Here is a 12427-nt window from a genome sequence, read left to right as displayed (position 1 = left end):
AGCCAACAAGGTTACATGGTTCAAAGAAGTGAGTCAACAAAGTTACATGGGTCACAGACAAATAAATCTTTTCAAATGTGAAGAGAGAAGGTATATACAGATATGTACAGTCTGCAAACATGTAGAAATGCCCTCGAGGTTTAAGGTATACACCAGTGTCATAATCACCATGAATGTAATCTCAAGAGAGCAGCCTGGCAGATACAGAGCAGAACAAAAAAGGGGGGACATGAAGCGAGCGGTGAGTGCGGGCTACTCCAGGAAATAATGTAGTTCATCTTCGGTGTTAAGACCAAGTTCAATACACCGAAGTCTGCATATCCATCCCGCCTCCCGTTGTCGTAATGCCAGATCTCTATTTCCTCCCCTTGGGTGTATGGGTTGATGATCTATACCCATAAACCACATGTTGTCTGTTTCTTTGTGGTGTTCCTGCATGTGGAAGGTCAAGGGGTATCTTAGGTCACCATTGCGTCTTGCTCTTACATGTTCTTGGATGCGGATTTTTAGGGCTCTCTTGGTGCTCCCAACATAAATCTTATCACAGCCGCAACCCAAAACATAAACTACATATTTTGTGTTACAGTTGATCAAGTGATCGATTGTATAGGTTTTGCTTGTGTTGAAGCAAAATTCCTTAGTTCTGTTTTTGCCTAGTGCACACATATTGCAATCGCTACATGTAAAGAAACCTTTGGTGGGGGTCGTTAGCCAGTTGGTCCGCTTTTTCGATTCTAAGTAACTGGGGCAGAGGATATCACGGAGGTTTCTACCTCTCCTGTAGCAGACTTTTGGCTTTCTCGGCACAGAATCCTGTAGGCTCGGTATGTCCGCAATTAGGTGCCAATGTTTTCTTAGGATATTAAAAATTGTGCTGCTCTGATCTGAGTATTGTGTGGTGAATGACAGGGGTCTGTTAGTATCTGCTGGCCTGTGTTTGGGGGCCAAAGTGTTTGTTCTGGGCACGTTTTGGACTTTTTTATTGGCTTTCTCAAGTGTCTTCCTTGGATAGCCCCTTTCAAGGAAACGTTTTTCTGTTTCCTGTATGTTATGTTGAAAGGCGTCTTCCGTGCTACAATTACGGCGCATCCGGATCATTTCCCCGTAGGGGATGTTCTCAATGATATGCCGGGGGTGTGCGCTCTCGTAATGTAAGATAATATTGCAAGCTGTTGCTTTGCGATGTGTGCGACTCTGGATTTTGTTGTTTTCCACAAAAAGGTTTACATCCAGGAAGTCAATAGTTCTCTGGTTGTGTGTCAGGGTGAAACGGACATTGAACGGGTTATCATTGAGATAGCCAAAGTAGTCAAGGAGGACTGGGGTAGGTCCATCCCAGATCATGATCACATCATCGATGTACCTACCCCAGAAAATGATGTTATTCATCCAAGCGGCCGCATGGCGACCCCATGCATGCTCCCGCTCAAACCAGCCCATAAATAGGCCGGCGTAAGCGGGAGCAAATTTGGAGCCCATCGCGGTCCCTTGTATCTGGTGATACCATGCTGAGTCATGAAGAAAATAATTTTTTGACAGTATGATATCTGTCATCTCAAGGAGAACACCATTGTGTGACAAGTGGTCTGCTGTACGTTTGTCTAGGAAAGTTTCCAAAGCCCTTATTCCAAACTCCTTTTTGATACAAGTGTAGAGTCCTACTACATCTAGTGTAACCAAATGTAGAGAATCTGTCCAGGTAAAGCCTTCCAATTTGCCTAATATGTCCTTGGTATCCCTCAGGTAGGCAGGGAGGTTTTGTACCATGGGTTGGATGAAGGTATCCACATATTCTGAAAGCCTTTCTGTAGGCGAACCGATTCCGGAGATGATGGGGCGGCCAGGTGGGAAGGGACCCCCTTTGTGAATTTTGGGGAGTATGTATATGCAGGGATAAGACGGGGTTGTTACTGTCAGATATTGGCACTCCTCTGCACTTAGTAAACCTATCTCACGCCACTCTGTAAGTTTCATGTTTATAAATGATGTGAGTGTTTCAATGGGGTTATGGCCTAGTTTGGTGTAGCAGGTGGAATCAGAAAGCTGTCGGGAGATTTCGTTCATATAATCATCCCTGTTCATAATGACTACATTCCCCCCTTTGTCAGCTTCACGGATAACAATTTTTTCATCTGATTGCAGTCTTTTCAGAGCTTCTGATTCTGTCCGGGTAAGGTTAAATTTAGGCGGGGGAGCACGTTTTGGGTTTTCAAGCATCTGGTGGAGGGAATGGCTAACTTTCTCTCTGAAGGTATCTATATTTGGATGGGTACCAGTTGGGGTAAATTTAGATCTCGGTTTTAACCCACTGTCAATATATACATCTTCAAAAACATTCAATTCCTGTCTCACATTTTCAATGTCAACAGAAGTGTCAAGTTCAACAGAGATCATTGCTTGTAAAGTATTTATTTCGTTGACAGTGTAATCAGTGACATTGTTGACATTGTGCTCTATGACATGATTAGAAGGGTTACGTGCAAAATGATCTTTAAGTTTAAGCAAACGAACAAATTTCATTAAATCTACAAATATGTTAACATCTCCACCCTTTTGGTTGGGGCAAAAACCTAAACCCTTATTGAGGACAGAGGTTTCATCCTGATCTAGTATTCTCTCTGAAAGGTTAACCACAATCGACTCAACTGTGTTGTTATTCTCAGAATCAACTACTGCGGCGGGTTCCCCTTCTTTTTGGACCTTGTTACCCTCTCCGCCGTTTCCAGATTTGGTTTTTTTGAGTTTCTGTTTGCGTTTCTGCCAGAACCTCCCTCCCCTTCTTGTCTTTGAGTTTCTTTTTGAGCCGGTCGTGCCCCTAGCCTCCACCTCTCCATCTCCAATAAAAAATTGTTGGGTCTTATATCAGTTGTGTTGGAGCTTATTGGTTCCGTTATGGAAGCACTGCTTGCCGCAGACGAGAGTGATGTGATACTGCTCGCTGAGCTTAGTTCTGGGGTCTCTGCTCTCTGCCTCTTACCTTCCCCTGGGACCTTCACCTTATCGTATTTCTTGGAAAAGGTATAGACCCTCCCATCGCTGTAATCCTTGTCGTCCCTCTTAATCTTCCTTAGCTTCTTATCTCTAAGGTAAATTTGATGTTTTTCCAGTACCCCATCCAATATGGCGTAATTTTTCTTTATGACATCCTTCAGTTCTGATTGTGCTATTTCCTTTTCTAGTTCCTCTATCTCTTGCTGGGCCTTTGCTCCCTTTTTTTCGGCATTCTTAATAAGGATCCGCATCATTGTGAATGATGCGTTCCGAAGGTTGTTTTCCCAATCTTCAAGTTGTTCAGTGTCTAGGTCTTCAAATGTGGGGAAAATAAGTATTCTCAACCCACGTGGGATTTTTTCATTCTCTAAATATTTTCCTAAAGTGGTGCCATCCCACCACCGGGACATCTCATTCATTTTTAGTTTCTCCAATTTCTTGAACTTGACTTTAAGGCCATCTTCCTTCGGGATTGATGTGCCTGTTGTTTTTGCCCCAGGTGTGAATAGATCCTGGGCAAGCTCCTGGCGTCTATCTTTAAAGCTAGTCATGTTTAGGACAATCTTATCTTCTCAAATGATCACACGTCTGTGACAAAAAGTACTCAATTTGGGTATAGGGTGTGTCAGTGCTAATAAGGGTGAACCAAAGTCAGAAACTACAAAGATGATGGACCCTTTCTAGGCTAAGCACCTGACTGTCTTTCCCCCATGCAATATTTTAACCCTTAAGTTCAAACAAGGGGACTGTGTGCACACTGAATGGCACCCATCATCACTGTGCCTTATCCCTAGGGAATTATTTAGAATTCAAACAACAGCAAAGGTGCACCACAGAAATTGTAACAGTTGTGATAATAATGATCAATCTTGTAGATGTTGGAGTTCTTCTGCAAATCCTTTATTCAAAACATTTAGTCAAACATAAACAGCCGACGCGTTTCGTCCCAAACTGGGACTTCTTCAGGGCTGTCGGTAAAAAACATATATACATAAGATCAGTATTATATGTACTGAAATACATATACAATTTACAAAATTTAAAAACATTTAGCAAAACCAATTTAAAAAACACATTACTTCCATAGACGCGGAGCCTATACATGTGTTTGCTGTCCATCTGACAGCAGGGTAATATTCGATAGCCTTGAGCTATGTACAGGTGTATATACAGTATTTACATATCAAATCTATATCTCTACATTTCAGATGTACAAGATTGGAAAATACACGCATATATCTTACGTTTTCAAGAAATTCGGAGACAAAATTAAACATTTGGCATTGGGCCCATGTATCAAGATATTAGAGACAAAATTCAACATTTGGCATTAGACCCATGTCTTTGACCCTGACACAGACAGAACGCATTGGGAGAAGATACCCTGTATGTAAATATATAAAAGCATGGCATGAGTCTGGTTGTATCACCCAGAGAGAAAAGAAGAAGAAGAACACGGGGATGTAAGACTCCTAAAGAGTCTGTTTCCATCACTAGTGGCGCATAAGGTCATCAAACTCTATTACCGTCAAGTTGGTCGGACGTCGCGTGCCTGGGAGAAGAGAATAGAAGCGTGGTCCTGGGATCACCTTGCCAGCTACAATATATCCTATTATTTAGGTTCTTCCCGACACTATTAATATATCTGGGGTATGAAGAGAGAAAGAGATCCCTGTGAGCATATCAACTTTTGTTCTTGGTTTTTGCATAGTAGGGAATAGCACAGTATGGTGAAACATTGACCGCTACTGTCAGGGTAACAGGCATAGTATAGGACTGAATTCAGGTTTCCCCAAATCCAGCCCCCTTCGGGGGTAACAGCAATCTCAGAATCTAAGTCATTAATCATTTTAAACCATGCACCGCAAGAGCCATTATGCGAGAATGGATACGGAAAAAGAGGCAGGGCTCCCTGATATTTCTGATGGGGAGGGAGTCGGCCACATACCCAGCAATTGGTGGCATTGCTGGTCTGATGAGAGTGATGTAACATACTAATGAATGTATTGTTGCGCAGCGCGAGTCTGTAAGAAAGCTCATGTGGAGGTAATTCGCTAAAAGAATGTTCAGCAGATACATTGTAAGCAGATTGTTCACGCCTGAAAATAGGCCAATAGATAGGTAGCAGAATGCTGGCAATGATAATTAAAACACTCAGAAAAAACATGATTATTAGTGTCACTATACAGTGACTACGAAGTGATTTACAATAGGCACTTTTCTTAAATCTTCTCTCTCTCTCTCTATCTCGATCTAGGGGATACATGTCAGAAACTATTTAACCGATTCACCTAGGGGAGGACTTAAACAATTAAACTGTCTGACTTGCTAGATCGGAGTTTCATACGATATTGTTCTTGGGGAGTTTTTTCTCTTTCAGTTACTGTAAAGTCTTTTGGCTGGACACAGTCTTTGGTGGGGGTGGACGAGTCTCGGTCAGGTTTCAGGTCGAAAAATGTCTTCACATGACTCGTGTGGACCCACCCCTTTCTCCCCTCGATTTTCACTGCAGTCCTGGTGGTGAGAAGAACGGTCTTCGGGGATTTCCAGCGGGGCTCCAACGGACTTTTCCTGTCAAAATTGCGCACTAATACCAGATCGCCAGGACGGACATTGTGCGGCTTTACATCGGTGTTGTCGGGGAAAGCTGCGGCAACCTGTGAACGACATGATTGGAGTGCAGACATCAAGGAGGCAAGATAATCTGTCAACATATTACAATCAACATCAGTGATTTTCTTCGGAATGGGCGTCCCCCACATATTCGGTGGTCTGCCAAAGACCACTTCGTACGGGGATAGCCCCGATCTCGAATGGGCAACCATTCTCATGTAGAATAGTGCCACGGGCAAGGCCACTATCCAGTCGACCCCCTTCTCCTGACAGATCTTTGCAAGGCGTATTTTTAGTGTCTGATTATGCCTTTCTACCAGGCCTGCTGCTTCGGTATGTCGGACACAATGGAATTTCCACTGGTATCCTAGCAGTAAAGAAACTTCTTTCATTAATGCAGACGAGAATGGCTGACCGTTATCTGAGTACACGACACGAGGCAAACCGTATTGTGGGAAAAATTCACGAACCAGCTGCTTGGCAGTGGTCGGGGCAGTGTAATCGGGAACTGGGTATGCTTCGGTCCAGCGGGACAGAGCACAGACAATTACGAGAACATATTTAAATCCTCGACAACGGTCCATCTGGATATAATCCATCTGGAGGACTTCAAAAGGGTGATCAGGAGGATGAAATCCACCTTGCTCTACAGGGACGCTTTTTCCTGGATTGAACTGACAACAGATCATGCAAGTACGCACTTTCTGTTTTGCTGCTGCTCGTAAGTGTTTATTGTTCCAAAGATTTTGTAAACTGTCTAACATCGCTTTCTCTCCTAGATGAGCTGGACTATGTGCTGTATTTATCATGACTTGAACCATGGAGTCAGGGAGAAACCATGTAGATTTTCCCTTTGTCATCCAACCTTGATCTGTCTGGATCCCTCCTAGTTCAATCCATTTCTTTATTTCATCTGGGGTAGCATGTGCCTGAATATCGATAACATCTAGTGTGGGATCCCTGACTGACATACACTTGGTCGGTCCTATTGTCTTTGTCATATCAGTTGTCTGAGTATGAGTCAGTGCTGTATGCTTTGCTGTCTGGTCTGCCAGGTCGTTACCCTGGGAAACAGAATCTGTAGCTTTAGTATGTGCTTTGCACTTCATGACTGATATTCCTGAAGGCAGGTGTATTGCCTCTAACAGTGCTTGAATGAGGGGACCGTGTTGAATCTTGGCACCATGAGAGGTCAGGAAACCTCGCTCTTGCCATAGCATGCCGAAGTCGTGTACAACTCCGAACGCATAACGGGAATCAGTGTATATGTTGACATTTCTGTTCTTGGCTAGTATACAGGCTCGGGTCAGAGCAATAAGCTCTGCCGCTTGGGCGGACAGTGTATCAATACGATATGTTTCTTTGATTTCAGTTTCAGTGGTCACGGCGTACGCGGCCACTAATTCTCCTGTACTAGTTCTCATGCATGAACCGTCCACATAAAGTGTCAGGTCTGGATTTGTCAGTGGAACATCTGTTAAATCTCGTCTAGGCTTTGTTACTGCATTAATGATCTCTATGCAATCATGCGGGGCTGGATCTGTCATTACTGAGGGTAACAATGTTGCGGGATTCAATATACTGCAGCGCCTGATTTCTATGTGTGGCTGGAATAGTGTTAATTCATAACCTGTCAGTCGTGCTATAGTCAAGTGTTGAGTTTGGGTTCTGTTTAACAAAACCTCTACAGAGTGTGGAACTTGTACTGGAGGTGGAATCGCTATCGTCCATAAGAAAACTATCCGCATCTCAACCACCTCTGATGCCAACCTCGCCAACTCCGAACACCTACACTTCCAGATCCACATCGACCCCAAGACCACACTCAGAGGCACCCTCCTCTACAGACCACCAGGACCCCGCGCAAAATTCAGTGAAGACATCAAGGACCTCATCACCCCACATGCACTCCCCTCCAAAGAATACATCCTTCTGGGAGACCTCAACTTTCACCTTGAAAAGATCAACGACCGCAACACCGCCACCCTCTCGGACAACCTCGCCAACCTCAGACTTAAACAACTGGTCACTTCCCCCACCCACATCGCAGGTCACACTCTCGACCCCATCTTCACCTCCAGCAACCATGTCTCCTTCAGCCACACTACGGATCTCCTCTGGACCGACCACAGCTGCGTTCACTTCACCTACAACAAGCCGAAACCCATCATCCACCTCCAACCAAATCTACAAAGAAACTGGAACAAAATCACCACAGAACAGATCTCCACATCGCTCCTTCAAACCTCCCCAGCCCTCTCTTCTAACGCCAACGAAGCCGCCTCCAACCTCACCCTTTGGTTATCCAACACCGCCGACAATTTAGCACCACTGAAAAAAACGTCAACACAAACTTGGCATCAAGAAGGCCTCATGGTTCAACGACGACCTCAAGAAGTCCAAGAAACTGTGCCGCTCCCTTGAAAAGGCCTGGAAAAAAGACCCATCCACCAGCAACAAGGACGCCTTCAAAAGCGCCATCCGTACTCACCACCAACTGATCCGAAAAGCCAAGAAAACAGCATTCCAAGATCGACTCGACAACAACGCCCACAACAGCAAGGAACTTTTCAACATCGTCAAGGAATTCTCCAACCCCTCGGCCAACTCCAACGACATCACCCCCTCCCAAACCCTCTGCGATTCCCTAGCCTCATTTTTCCACAACAAGATTGCTGACATCCACAACAGCTTTGACAACCAACCCAGAAGCCAACCCACCCTACCATCAGCTGACCATCTTCCCCCCGTTAACACCCTTAACGCCTGGAACCCAATCTCCACTGAGGACACCATCCGCCTGATGAATTCCATCCACTCTGGATCCCCCACAGACCCATGCCCTCACCACATCTTCAACAAAGCAGACTCCGTCATAGCTCCGCACCTCCGAGACGTCATCAACTGCTCCTTCAACTCCGCTACCTTCCCAGAAGTCTGGAAACACGCTGAACTCACCGCCCTTCTGAAAAAACCAACAGCAGACCCCACCGAACTCAAAAACTACCGCCCCATCTCGCTTCTTCCATTCCCGGCCAAAGTCATCGAGAAAGCTGTCAACAACCAGCTCGCCGCCTTCCTCGAAACCAACAAATCACTCGACCCCTCACAATCTGGCTTCCGAGCCAAACACAGCACAGAGACCGCCCTCATCGCAGCAACAGACGACATTCGAACCCTACTGGACAATGGAGACACAGTCGCCCTCATCCTCCTCGACCTCTCTGCAGCCTTCGACACAGTCTGCCACAGCACCCTTCTACAACGCCTCAGAAACATCGGAATCCAAGGAAAGGCACTGGACTGGATCACCTCGTTCCTCACCGGAAGAACCCAGAGAGTCCGCCTCCCACCATTCAAGTCCGAGGCCTCTGAAATCATCTGCGGCGTACCACAAGGATCCTCACTCAGTCCCACCCTCTTCAACGTATACATGTGCCCCCTCGCGACCATCGCCCGCCAACACAACCTCAACATCATCTCTTACGCGGATGACACTCAACTGATCCTATCTCTCACCAAGGACCCCAGCACCGCCAAAACTAACCTACACGAAGGAATGAAAGAAGTCGCCGAATGGATGAAACAAAGCCGTCTGAAACTGAACTCAGACAAAACAGAAGTCCTCATCTTAGGTAAATCCCCCTCTGCATGGGACGACTCTTGGTGGCCGGAAGCCCTCGGAAAAGCACCCATCCCGACAGACCACGCACGGAACCTAGGCGTCATCCTGGATTCTTCACTCTCAATGAACAGACAAGTCAACGCCGTATCCTCTTCCTGCTTCAACATTCTTCGCATGCTCAGAAAAACATTTCGCTGGATCCCCTCCGAAACAAGGAAAACAGTCACCCACGCTCTGGTCACGAGCCGACTGGACTACGGAAACACCCTCTACACAGGTACTACCGCTAAACTCCAGAAGAAACTTCAACGAATCCAAAACGCCTCAGCCAGGCTCATATTAGACATCCCACGCAACGAACACATCTCTGGTCACCTTAAAGACCTCCACTGGCTACCCGTCAATAAGAGGATTACTTTCCGTCTGCTTACCCACGCTAACAAATCACTCTACGACATCGGACCAGAGTGCCTCAACTCTCGACTGTCCTTTTACAACCCCTCCCGCCAACTTCGCTCTTCCAGCCATGCCTTCGCCACTGTTCCTCGCATCAACAAGACCACCATGGGAGGCAGATCCTTCTCATACCTGGCTGCCAAAACATGGAACTCTCTCCCCGCTTACCTTCGCCTCACCCAGAATCACCTAGCGTTCAGAAAGCAGCTTAAAACATGGATATTTGACAAATAATCCTCCTCCCCTCCTAAGCGCCTTGAAACCCTCTGGGTATGTAGCGCGCTATATAAATGTTATGACTTGACTTGACTTGACATCAACACTGCATCATCTGCAATAGCGATTCGATCTGAATTGTGAACACTGCTGTCTGCAGTGTAGGCCATAGAGAAGGGTCAGCAAGGGCCCACAGTCACGTGGCGTTGACTTGAGCTGCCCAGTTTGCAATACACGAAGCAAGAAAAAGCATGTGCGGAGCCAGCCGTGATACGCACTGGAGCAATATATTTTGCCTACAGGACTGCATCATCTACAATAGCAACTCGATCTGAAATGTGAACACTGCTGTCTGCAGTGTAAATTGAATGCAGTAGTCACACAGACATCCATGAATACTTTTTCTCACTTCCTCTTCACAAAATACAACAACATAAATTACAGAAAACTCTGCAATAGATAAATCAAAACAATTAAATGTACGATCTCTGCTGTCCACAGTGTAGATTGTTATTCAGTGTTCTTTTCCTCTACCAAGAAGAATTTGGTCATTGTACTAAACCTATAACTCATCTAAAAAAAGTTCTTCAAGTAAGTATACTAAAAGGATATTGTATATATTTCAATAGACTTTGTAGTTACTTCACTACTGGATTATCTACTTAAACAATCATCACTCGATCTGAATTGTGAGCAATGCTGACCGCAGTGTAAGCCATAGTCAGTGGTCATTAACGCCTCACAGTTACGTGCCATTGGATTCCGAAGCACAGAGTTGGTTGCACCTGATTGGAGGGGGTACACAGAAATGATCACCCACTTTAACTTCTGATATCCTCAATCATAGAATCAACACCCCGTTTCACTGTTCGGACCTGCTGTATCGCGGTGTAGTCCACTGACTACAGTCAATCAAGCCCAATAATCATGTGCAGCAGTTAGCTACGGATGCACAGAGTCTAATGTACCTCAACGGAGGGAGTTTTATGAAAACCAAGCAATAAGTAATATAGGACATCGTCCATTGTGGGATCAAGACACTGTTCCACTGTTGGGGCCTAGAGTAGGTTGCATCTGGTCGAAGGGAGTACCTTCATCTCCACTCTTAGATGCAGTTCTAATATCATCCATTGTGGGATCAAGACACCGTTCCACTGTTGGGACCTACAGTTGGTTGCACCTGGTCAGAGGGGGTGCACAGAAATTATCACAGACTTTAACTTCTGACATCCTCAATCTTAGAATCAAGACCCAGTTTCACTGTTCGGAACTGCTGTACCGCGGTGTAGTCCACCGACTACAGTCAATCAAGCTCAATAATCATGTGCAGCAGTTAGCTACGGAAGCACAGACTGTGATGCAGCTCAATGGAGGGAGTTTTGTGAAAAGCAAGCAGCAGATAATATCGGACATCGTCAATTGTGGCATCAAGACACTGTTCCACTGTTGGGACCTAGAGTAGGTTGCACCTGGTCGAAGGGAGTACCTTCATCTCCACACTGAGATGCAGTTCTAACATCGTCCATTGTGGGATCAAGACACTGTTCCACTGTTGGGACCTACACTTGGTTGTACCTGGTCAGAGGGGGGACACAGAAATGATCACAGACTTTAACTTCTGACATCCTCAATCATAGAATCAAGACCCAGTTTCACTGTTCAGACCTGCTGTACCGCGATGTAGTCCACTGACTACAGTCAATCAAGCTCAATAATCGTGTGCAGCAGTTAGCTACGGAAGCACAGAGTCTAATGCACCTCAACGGAGGGAGTTTTATGAAAACCAAGCAACAGTTAATATTGGACACCGTCCATTGTGGGATCAAGACATCGTTCCACTGTTGGGACCTAGAGTTGGTTGCACCTGGTCGGAGAGAGTACCTTCATCTCCACTCTCAGATGCAGTTCTAACATTGTCCATTGTGGGATCAAGACACCGTTCCACTATTGGTACCTGTTGGAGTACTGTATTAGTAGTATACAGAGCACTCCATGCTTCTGGACCTCAGACTGGGCGCTGTGTGCCTGTGTTGCGGTAGCCAGCGTTGATCTCAGGAACCTTCCGACCTCGGCCCAGGAGCTTCCGCCGGCCAATGGTGGGCCCTCTTTCATATACAGCGGTGTCGAAAGGTGAACTGTGCAGCATATAATCGTTGCAGCGGCCTTGGCGGTTTCTGAGTACCAGCAGGCTGAGAGCATCATTCACGCAGCCACCTTCGCTCACGGGGTCAACCACGTGGCGGTTTAAGCTGCGCAGACCTGGCAGACACTTTCGCCATTCCCGAAGAGAACAACACCCAGAGAAAGAAACGTGCCTTTTATTAATACTCCTTCGCTAGCCTTGCGTACGCTGAGCCAGCCCACTACGCTAAAGATTTGGGGGGGAGGAGGCACGTACGCACTATGTTTTCGTAATCTTCCCTACTGACTGTAATATCATGGTTGCGTCCACTGTCTACTACACTCAAAGACCATCAGTGTATGTTCACATGTACATGTCTGTGCTCTGCATACTCATGTCTGTCC

The sequence above is a fragment of the Lissotriton vulgaris genome, chromosome 8, assembly GCF_964263255.1.
Source record: "Lissotriton vulgaris chromosome 8, aLisVul1.2, whole genome shotgun sequence".
NCBI lineage: Eukaryota > Metazoa > Chordata > Amphibia > Caudata > Salamandridae > Lissotriton > Lissotriton vulgaris.
The sequence above is the reverse complement of the archived record's forward strand: the minus strand, read 5'-3'. Positions refer to the sequence as shown.